The sequence below is a fragment of the Gorilla gorilla genome, chromosome 12 (genome assembly GCF_029281585.2).
Source record: "Gorilla gorilla gorilla isolate KB3781 chromosome 12, NHGRI_mGorGor1-v2.1_pri, whole genome shotgun sequence".
NCBI lineage: Eukaryota > Metazoa > Chordata > Mammalia > Primates > Hominidae > Gorilla > Gorilla gorilla.
In genome coordinates, this window is record NC_073236.2 from 134,092,221 (window position 1) to 134,112,340 (window position 20,120).

Below are 20,120 nucleotides of genomic sequence, written 5' to 3' on the forward strand. Positions count from 1 at the left end.
TGGCCATTCCAGCAGAGACTCTTCTTTGCAGCATGAACTTTTGTTATTAATCTTTAAAAAGCATAACCAAAAATCTATTTGAAATTCTTATCACTTAAAGACCTTTAAAAACTCTGCCTCTGTTATTTGAGTTGTTAAATCCCTGTGGCTTGAAATTCTATAAAATTGCTTTCGCATTATGTGTGGAGTTGTCATACTTTAACAGTTCAGGATTTACTGCTTCTTAATGTCATGAAGCATCAACAGGCAAGAAGTTGAGGTGCCAGTTCTTGTCTCTCTCATCTCACAGTCACTTAACTCCTTTGAGGACAGTATCTCTTATTAAGTACAGCTTAGAGGTACCAGCCTGTGGATTTCCCAGGTCATGGGACAGGCTCATGCAGATCTCAAGTTTAGGCCTAGAAGAAGTCAGAGACTTTTGCCTGCAACACAGTCCCATCTCTCTGAGTTCATCTCCTTTCTTTCAAACTGCACCCCACCTATAGATAATTCTTAAGATATTATAACACATTGCGTCTAAGAAAGGCACGCAGAAGTGCCCTGGCTGTGAAGGAGAGGAGATGTCAGCTGTCCCTAATGGTCCGAACCCTCTCTCCAGTGTCAGAGTCCTGGAATACCCAACTCTGGACACTTTCCTTATCTGTCCAAGGAGATGATATGGAGACCTAATTGGGTGAGTTGTTTGAAGAAAAAGGAAGATAAACGGAAAAATCACATGCACAAAAGTCTCAATGATTTGGGCAAAAAACACAGCAACTAAAATCAAATTCTGGAGGCTACCTAGGCTCATTATATTCTGGGCTCTGATATCTACAATCTGCACCTGAGACTCAGTCCTCAATGGTCATTGCCAAGGTGAAAGCATAGCTCTGAGGCCCTGAATAGTACCCAATGACTCACAGGTTTCCTGGTTGAAATATCAACGTAGGCTCCAGGCCCACCTACTTGACATCCTCTCTAAAGTAGCCAAAGCACCATAAATTAGAAGAAACCAGGAAGTTCTTAAAAACAGCACAGAAATTCAGAAGACTATTGATGCAAACCTTAAAAATGTTAGGGAAAGAATTTCCAACATCGAATCCTACACTAACCTCTAACCAAACTGTCATATCAAATGCAGACTCTTGAAAAATGTACTCTCATGCATCCTTTCTTAAGGAGCTATTAGAGGACGGACTTTAGCGGAATAAGAAAGTGAACCAACAAAGTGGACAGCACAGGATGAAAACAGGTGATCCAGGAGAGGAGAGAAGCAAAGGTCACAGGTGAAGTGTGAGGTTGTTTTGGAGATCAGCAAGCAGCCATCCTCGGGGGCTGTCAGATCCAGGAGGGTCAGAAGAAGGAGATACCAAAAAGATAAAGATAATGGAATACCTAATGTGGTTGAAGGAGTTGAGAGATTTATATTCTAGAAATAAGTTTGGAGCTGAATTAGCAACTTGCATAGACAATTAAGCAAAAGAAAGAAAAGTTATTAATTTGGGAAGCATCATAAAAATGTGGTCCCTGTATTGTAACTCAGCTATAAACAATATAGACATATTAATGCAATCACTGAATATTGACTTAGGTAAAAATAGACATTTTAATTACATGGGGGATTAGGAGATGGGAACTCCATGAGTGGAAATGTGGAGGAGGAAATTGCTAATGCTTTTTCAAGTTCCATAGTGACAAGTCACTGGGTAATATTTAAATATGGGAGAAAATCTATATAAACATGTTATTTTAGAACTATCAAATGTAAATACTAAAATAAAAATCTTATAACATGAAAGTCTTTGGAAAGCTGAAATCAGAAGTTGGGTGAACAAGACAAAGATATTTGATCGATTTTAAGTATATGTCACAATTTGGAGAAAATGAAATTAACCACTAGCCTAAAAAAACAGATAAATAAAATGAGAAGCTTAGACTAAGAAAGAGAGTAGAAAAGAATACAGAAAAATATCTCTGTTTTAATTCTGATCCTAAATATGTAATAAAGCAGATTAGCTCAGAAAGCCCAGGCAGATAGCCAGATAGAAATATTAATTTACACATCCCTCTGCTTCAAGTTTCCTGTTTGATGTTTTTCCTGAAATAAGCTTTGCATTATTAGATGCTGTAATTGCAATCTGGTTTTACTGTTCCATAATCTACCCTCAGAGAGAGTTTCTCACAACCTCCACAGAAGTACAAGAAGCTGACTCTTCAATATAAAGTTGAGCAGGAGGGTCTCAAAGGCTAGAAAAAGGAATTACTCAAAAGAACACTCGTTGGTATTTTGTTTAAAGAAGCGAATGCTAGGTAATTAAATGATGGCGATAACCTACCAGGCTTGGTAAAAGCCCTCATAAAAGGCTATTTATAGAATCTTAATTCTGAAGGGGGCTCCCTCTTCCCAGGAGTAAGGTAAAAAAAGTCCCAGCTGGCTGAATTTTTACTAAGAACACAGCACTAGCTGGGATAATGGCCAGGAGAGAGAACTCAGACCTTCTGGCTCCTGGTCTGGCTACTATAAAGAGTTTTGATCTTCTCTTTAGCAGAAACAGTTAAGTAAATAGGTGAAAGGGCTAAAAAAAAAAAAAAAAAGAAAAAGAAAAAAGAAATTCAGTATTTATAATGCAATGAAAAATGGGCAAGATGGCCAGAAGTAAGGCAGAGGAACCAGTGGCATCTCAGCAGGATTACTTAAAGGCATTCTGACCAAAGACTACCATCCAAGAATTACTGGTGACTGTGCCCTGGAAACCTCAGGGCCACACCCGCCCCTGGGGCCATGGGATTACCCCTTACACACAGCCTCTGTGTGAGAAGAAGCAGATCAAGATGGTTCTATATTGAATGAATAATATATGAATACAACTTAACATTTTTAGGGAATATTTTTGGGGAGTTAGGCTATATTCTCCTTATAATGAAATGCAGCATATTTTTAAATAGGATTGAAATAGGCTATATTTTAAATAGGCTATATTCTCCTTATAATGAAATGCAGCATATTTTTAAAATAGGATTTAAATGTTTCTAATAACAGTGATACAGACCATTCAAATTTTTTTAAGAAAAAAAAAATTTTGACAGGAAAGTTTACCAGATTTTCTCCATGGAACCCAGAGTCAGGGATCCTCTCTAACCAAGGACACCATTTATTTCTTCAACCTGCCTGTCCTGGATTGCCAAGGAGACTAACTTATGGTCTTAATGGTGTAATATACCCCCGCATCTTGTTTGCAATTTGTTCATACCTTCCACAAATAATTTTTGAGCACTTGTGATCTGCCAACCAACTTTTCAAGCTCTGGGATAAAGTGGTGAAATAAAGAATCACCAGCTTGGACTCTTGCAAGCTGGATTGTACACAAAGACCCCTGGGGAGGAAGGAGGCCGCACGCTGAGGAAACTGGAAGAAGAACCAGGGGATGAGCAGAGAAAGTGAAAGGGCTCCTGTGTTACAGTAGAAAATGCGAGCAGGAGGTGCTAATCCAGGGCTGAAGAGACAAAGAGTAAGCCCCCATGGGTTCATAGAAGAAGGACTCCCTTGACAGGGTAGATCTACTCAGTACAAAGATGTTCAAGGAGCTTCTTTTTCTGAAGGGCCAGAAATATTGTGGAATCTAAAAGGAATGAAGATAGGACCCTTTAGCATGAAGGCTGGTCTTGCCCAGTCAGGGCCTTAAAACATCTAAAACTTTCACCAGAAAGTGCCACGTAGAAAAATTATAGATTACAAGAAAAAGTGCTGGAGAGCTTCAGAAGGTGGTGATAGTCCTTCATTCATTTTCCTATCCCCAGTGAAGAGCACCGTGTCTAGTATAGGGGAGGTGCCCAGTCAAGTTAAATTCACGAAAGAATGGAGGTGAATTAACATAGGATAATCAGAAAGGGTTCCTTAGAGCAGGTGTCCCAACCCCAGGCTGAGGACCACTACTGGCCTATGGCCTGTTAGGAACTGGGCTGCACAGCAGGAGGTGAGTGATGTTTGGGAGAGCATTACCATCTGAGCTCCACCTCCTGACAGATCAGCATTGGCATTAGGTTCTCATAGGAGTGGAAACACTACAGTGAACTGCACTTGCAAGGGATCTAGGTTGTGTGCTCCTTATGAGAATCTAATGCCTGATGATCTGAGGTGGAACAGTTTCATCTTGGAACCAACCCCCAACCCCTGCATTCATGAAAAAACTGTCTTCTAGGAAATCAGTCGCTGGTGCCAAAATGGTTGGGGACCACTATCTTAGAGGGTCTAGGGAGCTCTTAATATGGACCACTGAAGATGGATAACATTTAGCCAGTAAGTCTTACTGATTGTTTGGTAGAGGCTGGAGGGAGAGTGGTTGAAGTAGAGCAAAGGGTTACAGAATAAATACAGAAATAGGCCAAAGCATCATTTTAAGGATTGGATGAGGAGAAGATCAAGTGTGGAAACAAAGTGACAGTTTCAGCCCCGGAAGTTCAATCTGCCATGATTATGTAGATGAGCTTGGAGGGTCACTTGTCATGAAAGTCTGCTCTGTCACCCATCATAAAGGACTGCTGCCACTGGAAAACCTAAATGCTGAGGCCTTCCCTTCTCCCAGCTTCCTATGCCCACTCATCACCTTACAGATTTTTGCTATTTGTTATCCAAGCAACAAATAGGTGATGTTGGTGATGACTATCCAAGTAATGGACACCTTGGGCTTAACTAAGTAAGTTCTTTCAATATGGCATAATTGGCCTTTACCTTAGACATTCTGAAAACAAATTATCTTAACATTCAGGCGTTACTCAGATGAATGTCTTTGTCATAGCAGTAAGTCAGGGAGAGGGAGGAACACATGTGGTTAAGGTAGTCCTTTGTCATTTATCAGATAGAATGATGGAAATGGAAGCCTCTGTTTTTTTTAATATGTACTTAAATGCAAATATGGGAGCTTGGGCAGGATACTGAGGAAGTAGGTCATTATCCTCTTCATGTATTCTTTCCATCTTAGTTTGCAGATTACATTCACATCTATAATCCCATTTTTTATTTATAAAAGTCCTGTGAATCCACGATGGAGTAACTGAATCCAGTCTAGTTACCTCAGTATGAACAACTAAACAACCAGACAAAATATATAAAACTGTTTTTAAATATTCGACAACAACCAGCTCAGTACTCTGGTGCCTGACAGAAGGGAATCAAGTAAGGCAGCCTCACACCAGCATTCTGTTTGGAGCCACTTCCTGGTCAATGGCTCAGGAAAGAAGAACCAAGGAAGAGCCAGGTATTTACCATCTTGTTCTTCACAGGACTAGTTTGCCAACCCTTGGATTAGATTCGGAACGAAAGAATATAATTTTACACAAGGCTGTGTTTGTCATTTGAGTGCAATAATAATTCTAACTGAACTGACAAGTCAGAGCTCAGCATTTGGAGTGGCTGAAACAGCTAGAAATTTTGGAGAAGAGTAGAGAGATGGGGAGCCTATGCGAAGACGGAGCTCAGAAAATCTTCATGCAGATCCCCTTGGGTCTGTAGCTGACTATTGAGCTATGTGTGCAATAGAGTGAACCACAAGGCCATGAAAAGAACTACTAGGGATTTATAAGGTAAACAATTTCCAGAGTTTACACAAGGCTGACATACAGCCAAACTCCATACAACCCCAGAAGTGCAACTTATGGAATGGAAAGGCATCCACCAGTGAGCCCATCAAAATCACTTTTTTTTTTTTTCAGACAGAATCTCACTGTCACCCAGGCTGCAGTGCAGTGGCACAATCTCGGCTCATTGCAACCTCCACCTCCCGGGCTCAAGTGGTTCTCATGCCTCAGCCTCCAGAGGAGCTGGTACTGCAGCAGTGCACCACCAAGCCCAGCTAATATTTTTGTATTTTTTGTAGAGATGGGGTTTCACCATGTTGGCCAGGCTGGTCTCGAACTCTTGGCCTCAAGTGATCCACCTGCCTCGGTCTCCCAAAATGTTGGGATTACAGGTGTGAGCCACTGCACCCAACCCAAAGTATGAAATTCTAATTATGTAACTTTTTATTTTTCTTCTTAAAATCTTTGCCTATTATAAAGGTTATCATTTGGGGGTGCACATCAGAATCATCTGAGACTTTTTAAGGTTTGGCTGCCCAGGTGACCTCTGAGCCACCACATCCGGCCAGAATCATTGCTTAATATTAGGACTAAATTTGGCCTAGAGTCCAGGCTGGTCTAGATGCAATCTTACAAAACACAAATACAGAACTTGAAATTATCAAGATGATCTTCATAGACTTAACTGCCAATCAAAGAAGAATTCAATGCTCTTTAAAGGAAGAGAACAAAATCCAGACACTCACGACATAACATTTACAATGTCCAGAATCCATACAAAACTACTGAGCATGAAGAGAAGCTGGTAAGTATGATAATTTCCCAGGAAAAAAATCAGTAAATAGGAACATTTAAAAAATGGCAGAGATGATGCAATTATCAGACAGGACTTTAAAGCGGCTATTAACCCTTTTCCCATTTGCCCCAAGAATACTTGCCAGTAGCGCATGCAGCTGCAGTGTTTACCCCAAGAAAACTTTGCCACAAAATATCACACTTTGATTATTTTCGTGTCACTCTAGTATATCAACTTTGAAAACAAAAGATATCATTCTATTTATAGAATTCTGTTTTTAGTAGTAGTATTTCCATTTACAAAATATAGTAATGCTTGATCGCTGAAAATGTCAAATTCTAGAAAATGCAGCGTTCCTACGCATGATGCTAACATCATTCTTGAACAGTTGTGGGCCAAAAATTCATTTGATGAATCTGATTTTTCTGAAATATACAATTCTGATGATTCAGACAATTCTGATGTTAGTACTGTTTAGAAATAACTCCAAGAACAGTTTTTATATTTTATTTTCACATTGAAAATCAGTCAGATTTGCTTTAGCCTCAAAGAGTGTGTTTATGTAAAATTGAATGAGTGCTGGCAGTGAGCTGCACTTTTTTTTTTCTAAATGGGAAAAGGGTTAAAAATATACATGAGAATTTAGAGAGAAGTATGAACATGAGGAGCAAATTTAAAAACAGTACAATTTCTGGAGCTAAAATATATTTTAAATAAACACCTTACCTAATAGAATTAACAACACATTGGGAGTGCAAAATAAAAGATCAGTGAATTTAAATACATAGGAGGAGGAAAAAAAGCTAAAAAGCAAACTAACCAAACACTAATGTTCTGTATAGTAACCTAAAGCAATAACATATGTGTATTTTGAATCCCAGAATGGGAAGGGTGGGGAAGAGGACAAAAATTTTTTTTTTTTGAAAATGTAAAAGCTGTAAATTTTTCACATTTGATGAAAACTATAAACTCTTAGAGCCAAGATGCTCAAGGAACCCAAGTATTACAAATGAAGAAAAACCACATGAATGCACATCGTAACCAAGCTGATAAAAAATTAATAATAAGTCTTAAAAGCAGTAAGAGTGGGAAAAAAGACCTATTAAATACAGGAGTGCAAAAGTAAGAATCAGCAGACTTAATACAAGCCAGAAGATGATGGGCTGACATCTTTAAGACACTGGAAGAAAAAAATAATCCTCTAAACCTAGAACTTTATATATAGTGAACACAGCCTTTGAAAACCTTTCCAGGCAAAACAGATCTGAGATATTTTATCACCAGGATATCTGCACTACAAAAAAAACAAAAAACAAAAACCTTCTGTGAGGCTGAAAATAAAATACCAGGTGAAAACTTGGGTTTAAACTGAGGAAGGAAGAGTATTGGAAATGGTAACTAGGCAGATAAATATAAAAGATGCTTCTCCTTTGGTTTTTAATTCATTTAGAAGATAATTCACTGTTAAAACTGAAAACAATCAAAAGCAATTGTATTAAAGCATTCACAATATAGGTAGAAGTAAAATCTATGACAATAGTAGCACAAAAAGGGAAAATGGAAATACACTGTTTTATGGCTCTAATATTATAAGTGAAATATTAATAACAATACGATTTGAAGATATATAATGATTAAAAATTCATATTTTATCTACTACGTTACAGGCTCTCAACTGGGGTATAATTTTTGCCCCTCCTGGGGACATTTAGCAATATCTGGAAACATTTTTGATTGTCAGGACTGGGAAGAAGTCCTACTGGTGGTCTACTGGGGCAAGGTCAGGGATGCTTCTAAACATCTTCAATACACAGGATGGCCCCCCATAACTAAGAACTACTCAGTACAAAATCTCAGCAGCACTACTGTTGAAGAACTGTTCTAGATCACTTGATAAGTCTATCAATCAATCACAAAAGAAAAGCAAACAAACGAACAAAAACATTAAATCTAGGAAACAGCAAGGGGATGTTTCAAGGCTTGCAATGAGGGCAGGGGTACTATCATCCCCAAGGGCTTTTTTTTTTCCCCATTATAATGACAGCAGTGGGTCACCTGGGGGAGGAGGTAGGACCAGCTATGCTAAACCCCGACAGGCACAAAGAATGACCGGCTCAAAATGCCAGCAGTGCATCCACTGAGTACACACGAGATGGGTCGTGGCCCCAGGTTACAAATGAAAATTGGAGCTTTAAAAACCACTTGAGATTTCTAAGAGCTCTGTGAGAAAGGAAATGGTTATCCTCCCTGTTTTAGAGGTAAGGAAATTGCATTTCTAAAAGGTTACATGGCTAAGTGGCAGAGATAAAATTCAAACCTAGATGGTTATAATAGGCCTGGTCATTTCTTTCTGCTCAGCATCTGAATCTGTTTTATGTATTTGCACAACTCCCCACTCTGAATTTTGGTAGGAGGCCAGGCCTTTCCACTATTGAATATGCTGATGTTGATATACCAAAATCTTGCTTTCTCAGCCTTCTGTGCAACTACCATGGGAAAGTCATTGGCATAAACTATTCGAGTACACAGAAACACAATTTTGATTGTGATAATGCAGCAATGAAGTATAGTCATTTCAAAATCCATTCTAGAAATTTTTAAAAATATAACTACACAGAAACATATACACAAATGCTTATAGCAACATTACTCATAATAGTCCAGGAGTGAAAATAACGTAAACGTCCATAAACTGATAAATGGTAAAAATAAATATGATATATTTGTACAATAGAATATTATTTTACAATAAAAAAAGGATAAAATACCAATACATAGTACAACATGGAGGAATCTTGAAATTATTGTCCTAAGTGAATGAAGCCAGTCACAAAAAGCCCCACATATTGCATGATTCCATTTATATAAAATGTCCAAAAGAGGCAAATCTATAGAGACAGGAAGTAGGTTAGTATTAGCCTCGGGCTGAGGGAATTCAGGGGGAAGGAGAAGTGACTGCTATGGGGTACTGCGTTTCTTCTTGGGGAGTTACAGACATTCTAAAATTAATTATCATAATGGTTGCACAGCTCTGTGGATATGCTACAGACCGAACTGTACAATTGAAAGCGGTGAAGTTTAGGCTATGTAAATTATATCTCAATAGACTTGTTATTTAAAAAAAAGTCAGTTTGGAAGAAGTTGGTGGCAACAGAGCAGGCCTGTGTCTGTGGTTGTCTTCAGGGCCATAGCGTCCTCACTGAGTGGGAGCAGTGGTTTTTGGCCATGGTCTCAGCTCCTTCCCAGAGGCCGCCGTTCCTGTCCCTTTCCTGAACCTTGTTCTCCTGACTTCCTTGGCCTTTCTGTGCACTACTCAGGACACATTGAATACATTTCCTGTCTGGTTAAACCGTGCATTGTCAATTTCTCTTGGATGCCACCAAGTACTTTGCCGGATACAGAAATTAATACCAGGCATGTTTACTGATAACAGATGTAGAGAAATAATAGAAATCAGGAATTTATATTTTGGGCTGTTTTGGTTAGGTAATAAATGTTCAAATGTTATTAAGAGAGAACTTTGGCAGCACATTAAAAAGGACCTAATGGAATTATTGATTGTAGTCACCTAGAATGAAAGTGACATTACAGCCGAGGATTTAGGAGAAATAGCAGTCACTGCCACAGATGTATTAGGGAACATGAGGAGTTCAAGTCCTCTAAGGCTGCCTGGCTTCTTTTAATGGTGCTGGTTAGTGTCACTTATGAAAAGAAAATGAAACGTTCAAACTTGTAAATCCTTAGGTCAAGACATAGGCTGAGTACCAGGGACTTTTAGTAACCATGTTGAAGGAATCACTGGTCCTATGTAGCTGCAGGAATACGTGTGCTAAGAACTAAATAGCTCTAATCCTGCACGGGGTTAGTTTACCATACATTAAATTTATATTAATGTCAGGTCTCTTACTTGAAAGTTGGGGCATCTAGTAGGAAAATATGGATGCCAAGGATTGGGATACGGCCATACAAAAGAATATAAAAAATTCAGCATGGCTTCCAGCTTTCCCCTTTCCTAATACTTTCTTGGCCAGCCAAAGCATATTCTTCTACTCATGTAATGGGACTATCCCTGCATACATTAAAGACTCTGAGGAAACCTCACCCAAGGAAGGTCATTTACAAGGAGAAGCCACTTTGTCTCACGTCCCAACATCACAGTACTTAAGGTCTACAAATCTCTAGCAACAGTCAGACTGGAACATGCTGCAGGACAGGATGGCTACAAGTACAAAGTGTAGCACAGAAACTTCAGGGCTAACATAATTGCAATTCCTAGCTAATTTCTTTTGGCAATAATCTAAGAAAACTTGCCAGAATATTATCTGAGCAGCTTAGTCTAGAGGCCAGTAAATATTGTCCACGGACCAAAACTGACCAGCTGCCTATTTATGTAAGCAAAGTTTTACTGGACCACAGCCATGCCCGTTTGTTTATATATTGTCTATTGCTACTCTCACACTACAATGGCAGAGTTGAGTGGCTGTAGCAGAGATCTGCTACACGGCCTGGAAAAGCTAAAATATTTAGTGTCTAGCTCTTTAAAGAAAGTTTGCTCTTCCTTAGCTTAGACCAAGGAGAAGAAAATAATCTTATACCAGACTGTGTTTATCACGTGGCTTCAATAATCAGAATTCTAGTTTCAATGCACTATCTAGGACAAATAGAGGTGGTTTGAATTGTTTGACTAGTTGCTTTGCAAAACTTCAACATAATTGCACACCATTAAAATAAAGCTGAGAAGCCAGAAATTTCTTAGAAAAATGAAGAAGGGCTAGTGAAACACATAGGGTGGCAGGATGTTTGGCAAAGATGTATCACATGCACCCTACCCACCTGCCACCTGACTGTCCACTACTTCCTCTGCCAAGGCTTTGAGAAAGCCATTGGTTATGGTAGCACCAGCATCTTTGAAAATTACCCTAGTGGCTGTTCTCTATAGATCTGCTGTACCCTTCCATGGGGGAACAGAGTGTATATTATTTAAATGGTCACCAAAATCTCCTATTGTAGATGAGGCTTTCAGTGTACTTGGGAACAATATGATCTCCCTTGTAAATATCAAGCAACTAGTTCTCCGGCTGCCCAGTGATGGCCCAACAAACTGAAGGAAAAGATGACTATTGAGACATTGATGGAAGGTAGTCATGAGTGAAGCAAAATAAACTCCCCTTCCCTAAAGGTGACTTGAATCCTGCTCTTTGGGGTGCCTAATTTGCCTTGAGCAAAGATGAGCCATGAGCAAACACTGAACTCCTTCTTACTGAAAGGGCAGTGATTTGTCTTAAGTAGATGCTTCATCTGGATAAGCATGTACTTGACGTTTTAACATCACTATCCATAAATACCTGGACATTCAGTATATCGTCAAAGTCCACTGAAGTTTTCTCAGTCAGTTATAGCCATTTGTAAGAATTGCTATTTCATTCCTTACTTCTGCCTAAGATCCTTAAAAGAACAAAGAGAAACTTTACTCATTGTTCAGACAGAAAAAAAAAAAACACACACACACATTCTACTTTGCAATTACCATATGGGTCCATTGGATCCTTTTATAAATCTAAAACACAGTATTAAATCTTAAGGGTTTTTTTTACAGTATGAAACATTTTGGTGTTTTACCATCCTAGGATTACTTCCTCACTCATCGATTATTTCCAACTATGCCAAAAAAAAAAAAAAAAACCCAAGTGATAAGAAATCAGAAGAATAATGTGATCACCTAGAAGAATAATACAATGAAAAAAATTGTCTTCTTTCAGATGTTTTGTTTCTCCATTTCCCAATGATACCACCTTTCAAGAAAGAAAATAATACTGGAGATTCTATTTTTGCAGTCTACTAATAACTTCCATTGAACTTAGCCAGTAATTCAGCATTGTTCCTTTTTGCCACAAGTGGTCGTCAAAAATTACAGAGTCTAAGATTTTACCACACTTGCAAGCTACCAAGTTGGCTCAGCACAGTTTCACGGCTGTTCGTAGAAGACATAAGACTCCCATGTCTGAGATTTTAAAAACTATTCCTCAAAGCACAGAAAGCAGTGTAGGCTTCATAACTGTGTTAGATCCCCTTGCTGCAGGGGATTCCAGGTGTGCACTGTCCCAGCAGTGCATCTGTGCCACAGCTTCAGAGCCTCAGGCTTCAGGAAACCATATATTTTATAATGGGCTACAAGCACACCCATCCTAGGCCCCAGGGAGAAACATTACCTTTATTATACTGGACAGTAAAGATGAACTGGCACATAAAGACAAATACCACATGATCTCACCTATATGAGGCCTCTAAAATAGTCAAACTCATAGAATTAAAGAGTGAAATGTGGTTGCCAGTGGCTATAAAGACATAACCTTAGGCTGGGTATAGTGGCTCACACCTATAATCCCAGCACTCTGGGAGGCTGAGGCAGGTGGATTGCTCAAGCTCAAGAGTTCAAGTCCAGCCTGGGCAACATAGAAAAACCCCTTCTGTATTAAAAATACAAAGAAAAAAAAATTAGCCAGGCATGGTGGCATGTGCCTGTAATCCCAGTTACTTGGGAGGCTGAGGTAGGAGAATCACCTGAGCCCAGGAGGTCGAGGCTGCAGTGAGCCAAGATTGTGCCACTGCACTCTAGCCTGGGTGACAAAGTGAGACCCTGTTTCAAAAAACAACATAAAACGACAAAGCATACGTGAGACTCGGTAATTTTTAAAGAAAAGAGGTTTAACTGGATCATGGTTCTGCAGGCGGCACAGGCTTCTGCTTCTGGAGAGGCCTCAGGAAACTCACAATCCTAGTAGAAGGTGAAGGGGAAGCAGGCACACTTCACATGGCTGGCAGGAGAGAGAGAGTGAAGGGGAAAGTGCTGCATATTTTCAAACAACTAGATCTTCTTGAGAACTCACTCACTATCAGACGAACAGCAAGAGGGAAATCCACCTCCATGATCAATCGCCTCGCACCAGGCCCCTCCTCCAACAATGAGGATTACAATTCGACTTAAGATTTGGGTGAGTACACAGAGACAAACCATATCCCTCACATAATGTCCCCAGGGATAATTTAGGTATCATATATTTATTCACAATAGCCAAGATGAGAAAACAGCCTAAATGTCCATTGAAAGACAAACAGATTTGAAAAACGTGGTATATACGTGCAGTGGAACATTATTTAGCTTTAAAAAGAGGGAAATGTAACAGTGCTTCTGCCTTGAGACGAATGCTCTTTATCTGCACTGTCCATAAAGTATCCATGTAGGGCTGTTGAGGACATCAAATGTGGCCAGTGTGACTGAACAACTGAATTTTGAATTGTATTGAGTTTTAAGTCATCTCAATATAAGTAGCTATATACAGCTAGTAGCACAGCTTTAGACTATAATGCTATATAATCAGGACGTTGATTATATAAGTGAAGTCTGATGCTACAGGCTTTCAAATGGAAATAAACTATCATCATTGAGTTGCTCATTAGCAACAAAGACATCCTCAATCTTGATTTTGTGGCAAGAACCTGAACCATCCCACTTTGACTGAAGGACGTGTGACAGTAATCCTTTCTTTATTATAATGTTTGTATGCTGAAATTCACTTGAAACAAAAAGGTAGGCTATGTTTAGATTCTTATAACATTTTCTGCTAATTTTTTTTACCATCCTACTCTTCTTCTGTAAATTCTCCCTTCTGATTTCAATATACATATATATGTTTTAAAAGTTCTATTGGCTCAGATGGCAAATAGTGATGGCTGCTTTTCCTGGTTTCTGGAGGATTTAACACCATCCTCGTAGATCACACAGCATTTCTTCAACCAACTAATTTACTCTCTGGTGAAAGATATAAAGCACTGGGTTAATGCTCATGGTATTATTCACTGTAGTACCACATACTCCATGGATTTGAATGAATGACTGAAGTTGAAAACCTTGTGAGGTTGGAGAGGGTCTCTCCTATACAAACAATATTCTCTTTCTCCCACACATGGTTCTAGGAAATGGAAAGGGGACCTTTATTATTATGCTCAATGATACACTCAAAAAAAAATCAGATGCCACACCCTGTTGCTCTAGGTTCTGTTGGTGTCAAGATGTTGGTCCCCGGGAGAGGAATGTTTCCATAAGAAACAGCAATAATATGACTAACGAGTTTGTGGTGAGGCCAAACACTGGAGGAACTGGGCAAAAATGAGGTTGCTGTGTTGGCTGAGTAATTGATGCAAGCTATCAATCCAATGCCCCATCAATAGATTCCCTTTCTGCTTGGATCAGTAGGAGTTGTTTCCTGTTGCTTTGAAGAACCATGATTGGCCCTATCAATAGATTCCCTTTCTGCTTGGATCAGTAGGAGTTGTTTCCTGTTGCTTTGAAGAACCACGATTGAAATAATCTTCTAAAGTGAAACTCAGAGACTTTTTCACTGCCAGATGTTGACCGTCAGCTGCCAGCAAATAAGAAATGGCAATTAAAATATTCATGCTTTTACAATATATCCTGCATGTCTATTGAGAGCATGTCTTTTTAAAAACCTGAGCTCTACTTGTAATTTTGCCTTTTCCATATTTATTTATTTATATTTATTTTATTTATATTTATTGTAAACCAAATGTCCCAATTCACATTTACCTTTCTTCCTTAAAGATATGAAATATTTTTCCTGCTTTACGTCTAAGTTCTTTTCTTTTGCTTGTATCTTTCAAATCAATTTCTTTAATCAATTGATTATATAAACAGAGTTTTAAATTCTCTTTGTGTCTATTGATCTTTTTTCAATCTTCCACCTATTGATCAAAGCATTTGATCAATAGAATAAAGTTACAGTATCACCTGCCATATCCCACACTTGGGCACTTTTGCTTAAAGAAGAAGAATGCAGATGTTTGTTTTTATTCTCGAAATGATTACAACCTTAAATGCTGCATTGGATATGTGCATTACCTTATCCAATAAACCTTATGAAATCATCCCTCCCTCTGTTTTCCAGGCTGTCTCTAGGGTTCCAAAGCCCAGCTAGGCTGGACATTAAATTAAAATGACTTGCTATTTACACAGAGCCTTTCATTTTCTAAGCAGCAAGCTCAGTCTTTAACCTTTTATTTACCTCCATTATAACACTTAGCAAACTGTACTAGGTGCTCGCTTTTCTATCTCATTATACTGTGCTCTCCTTAAGATGCTCAACATATGTGATGGAGCAATGATGTATAAAAAAGAGAGAATAAATAGAAAGAGAGAGCAATGGAAAGAGGAAGGAAGAATTTATCATAACAAAATTATGACCTCTGTTCTGATCCAGTTACATTTAAAAGCAGATAAGAATGCTCACACTATTTTATTCTAATACTTTCATGAATACCGTTGTGTCCTTCTTTCAAATAGCACTTATCTAAAAACAATTGGGCAAATATTATGAGAATATTGGTTGAAGGGTATTCATATTATTAGCAATGATGTCATTCTAGCCTTAATTTCTCTAAAGAATATGGGTCAAGAATGTGCCAGAGATGGCCACTACTAGTGCCTAATGAATTTCATTGTCCCCCAGAAGGCAGAGTTGGCTGAGACCCACACGGGCTCCTTTACTGTGTGCTCGGGTGTGATTCTTCCAGCAGGACTGCTCTGAAATCTCAAGCCCCACAGAATCATCTGGAGATTCTCGGATTGAATCTCAAGTTCCCAGTGTTTAGTGAATGCCTAAGAGTCAATAGTCGCCATTCTGGAAAAACACTGACTTTTTGCTTCATTCATTCATTCAGCCAGTAACTAAGTGACTAGTATATGCCAGGCACTGTAGAGTACTGAGTAGAAGATGCAAAACTTCTGACTTCTTCAAGTTTCTCATAGCTTGCATTCTATGGAAAAAGATAACCAATAAGCAAAATGTAAATCAAATATACGTAATATTAGATGCTGATTATTTCTATAAACAAAAATAAAGCAAGAAAGAAAGTCAAGGAGTGTGTGAGTTTGTGGTAAGGAGAAGTATAAACAAACAAAGTAGTGAGAAAGGGTACTATATTCCTGTGGTACTCATGTAGACTCTACATTATGCATATTATATAAATATATATATGATGATTATATATGCTGTATGATTACATGTAATATATGTGATAGGGTATATTATATATGGCATATAAATATGTATGTATACTTTCATATTATAGATGAAAATATATACATAATATAGTATATATTGTCATATATGATAATATATACTATATATTGCATATGTACTATATATAAGTATATATTGTCATATATATGACAATATATACTATATATAATACTATACTACATATGATATATATACTATATGATACATATACTATATATGAGATTATATATGATATACATGAAGATAACATACATATGAGGTATATGTGAGCTCTATATATAGAATTTACAATATATATTATTTATGTATTATATATCTGGAATACAATAAACACAATGATGTCCAGGCTAGGTTTTCAAAGATTCTTAGTCGAATGGGGGTAATGACATGTACAGACGAGCAAGTCCTAGTGTGCAAATCACACTGAGTTGGCCAGGGTGTAAGGGAACCAAGAAGCAGGCCCCTAGTAACCTCCACAGGCTCTGTGTCCTCAAGGGCGGCAGAGATTCATTTGAACTATGCATAGAGACTCAGGAGTTTCTGAGTTATTCTGGAGCAGTATTTTCCATACTTCAGGTCCTGATCCGGGGAGTGATGAAATCAATCTTCTGAGTTGTGACCAGACTTCCTTAGAATGAAATAAAATAAAGTACAATAGAAGAAAAGAGAGTGAAAGAGAAAATACTAGAGTGCGGTGCAAGATTGTGTGCGTGTGTGTGTGTGAGTGTGTGTGTGTGTGTGTGTGTGTGAGAGAGAGAGAGAGAAATATTTGTTTGCATTTGTGGACAGTAGGTTAAAATGTAAATGTGAAATGTGTCCTAGTCTGGATATGTCAAAATGAGTTTATAATCCAATGTTCTAGAACACATGGAGGCTAACTCCAAACGTAAACAATGACAACAAGGCAGTCAGAGCCCTGGAGAGAGATGCACTCCTCAACATTGCCTGTTGCTGAAGATTCAGAACTAGCAGCAAAACCAAAACAAAAAGATCAAGCTGGGGTAACCTGCCAAGGATGCCTCCTCCCGCTCCCTCTCCTCCTTATCCAGGGTCCCTTCCAGCTTCTCCAGGGTCCCTTCCAAGGTCCCTTTTAGCTTCTCCAGGGTCCCTTCCAGGAGTGAAGCGGACTGGGTGCACAGCCTGTGCTCCACCCCAGGAGCCTGGCAGTGCTGAGAAGAGAGTGTGTCACACCCCAGGGGAGGGGCCTTTTGCCACTGGGGACAATGCATTTGGGACACTTATCTATCAGCAGGAAGTTAAGATACCCCAGCTAGGAACAGCTTTAAAAGTAAAAAGTTATCTATTATGACATCCAAGGGGATTGCATCAATTAATCGTTAAATCTATTGGTGCTCCTGGAAGTTTGGAGACTCTGTGTACAGTGGAGAAAACTCTGGACATGAGTTACTTAACCTGGTTTTGAACCTCATTCCTGCCTTTAGAGATCTAGTGTGTCTGGGCAAACTACTCAAACTCTCTGGGCCACACTGATTTTATCTTGTAATGTGGGCAGTAATAACTACTTCCTAAGACCTTTATGAAGATTCTTTTAAAAGTAGTGTCTATAAAACTCCTGGTCTAGTGTCTGGCAAGCAGAGGTATACTAATTCAAGTCCTGATTGAGTTATTAGGGCACATTATCTTACCAAAATAGTAAGTGTTAGAATCTTACAAGAACTCAGAATCAAGGTTAAAAAGGAACAGGAAACACCAACCGTTCAGGACAAAGACTCTCGATATTATTTAACTTGAAGGTGACATTGTAACGAGAACTTCTCAGCTGGAGTTAATTGATTTGAACAATTCAAGTCCACCAGGCAAATCAGCCCAGGACAGCTTACCACGCTGGCCGAGTTAATTTTTTTTTTTCACATAGTTTTTGAACAGCTGCGATGTTAAGAGGAGACCAAAGGCTGTGAGGTGAGTAAAACCTACCTGATCTCACTGTGAATATTCTATGCTGAGGGAATTGCCTTTGTTGTTACCAGGGTTTAAGCAGCATGGTGTATTTAGGTCACATTCAGGGAGCCGTATTTCCCCTGCTGCGGTCATTGTCACTAGAAGTTGGCATATACACATCTCAGCAAGGACAGTCCCTGTCATCCTAACACACGATTCAAATACTCATCCCTGCACGATGTACTGACCAAAATACTTCTGTGTCTGTTACCCCATTTAAACTTCACAATTCATCTTGCTGTGGGCCAGATACTGTGCTAGGTACCCAGAGGGTCACTGGAGTTGTGTATTTTTTGCCTCATTTTACAGATGGAGAAAATAGAATTCACTGAATGTCAAGGGACTTGCCCAGGGACACACAGTGTGTAAGTGAAAGATCGGGATGTGAATCCGTGTCCTGATTTCAGGCTAAGAGCTCTCAGGTGTCATTCTTACATACCCAGAGACAAAATCAAGGCCAGACATTCTTCTGGATTTCTCCTTTTTGTTCCTACAACTTGGCAAAATAATATGTTTTCCAGCAAAATGATAATACTTGATATTTCCTGGAAACATTATGCTATGTTCTTGTCTCATTTTTTTTTTTCCTGATCCAGTCCCTTTTTAGGAAATGTTTTTATATTTATCTTCTCCGTGTGAGTTGCTACTCCTTCTTTTCTCTTTCAAGACCCAGATCGGAAGCCCTCCTCCTCCAGGAAGACTTTCTTGATCCTCCCAATTGTACACATGCTCTTTCTTTGTGCTCACAGAGAACCTGACATTTCTCTCACATCTTTTAACAAATTATGTTGTCATATTTCTATTTTGCAGTGTGCTTTCTCCATTACACAGTCACCTAATTGAAGATTGGCCCCAAATCTTATTTATCTTGGTGTCCTATTGGCTAACGCCCATGCCTCACACATAATAAGTATTGAGAAAATGATTGTTGATTAAATGAATGAAGGTAAATTATGTTAATCAGTCTGTGAACATATTTAATATAGAAGTCAACTAAGATCAAATTATTAGAGGTATATTAAAAATGCAAAAGGAAGAGAAATATAATTTATTGGTTTGATATTTCATATCAGCTTGGACTAGAAGAACACTAAGATTTGTACTGAATCAGAAAGTCTATGGTTCTGTGATTTTTGTCAGGGGGCAGTGCTGTGGTTTGAAAGCATGTTCCCTCCAAAATTCATGTTGAAACTTCATCCGCACTGTAATAATAAGAGGTAAGGCCTTCTGGGAAGGACTAAATCGTGAGAACTCCACATTCATAAATAAAGCAATGCCATAAAAGAGGCTTCAGAGACAGTTCACCTAGCTTGCTCTCCTGCTCTTCCGCCACGCCACACAAGGACACAGCACTCCTCCCGGCTGAGGAAGCAGAAACCGGGTGCCATCTTGTAGGCAGAGAACAGGCACTTTCTAGACATGGGACCTGCAAGCACCCTGAACTTGGAATTCCCAGCCTCCACAACTGTGAGAAATAAATTTCTGTTATTTATAAATTACCAGTTTCAGGTATTTTGTTATAGAAGCACAAATGGACAAAAACAGGAAGGTTTTTCTTCTGTGTTATAATGTGGTGGAATTGAATTTCTCATCATTTTCAATGGAACTGAAGATTCTGCCTTGTTATTTGATGGAGTTGGCCAGAATATTATAAATTATGGAAAAACAGGGCTAGATAATTTATTTCTCTGTGGTATAAAAAATGCTAGCATCTA

The 20,120-nt window shown here is 38.8% G+C and overlaps 1 long non-coding RNA gene across 1 annotated transcript; it reads left to right on the forward strand.

Annotated features, from left to right (window-relative positions):
* Window positions 1-17,354: 17,354 nt before the first annotated feature.
* Window positions 17,355-19,809, forward strand: LOC115933529 (uncharacterized). The gene is made up of 3 exons (XR_010129830.1): window positions 17,355-17,447; window positions 18,201-18,366; window positions 19,749-19,809. It is a non-coding gene; the product is annotated as an uncharacterized lncRNA (long non-coding RNA).
* The last annotated feature ends 311 nt before the right edge of the window (window positions 19,810-20,120 follow it).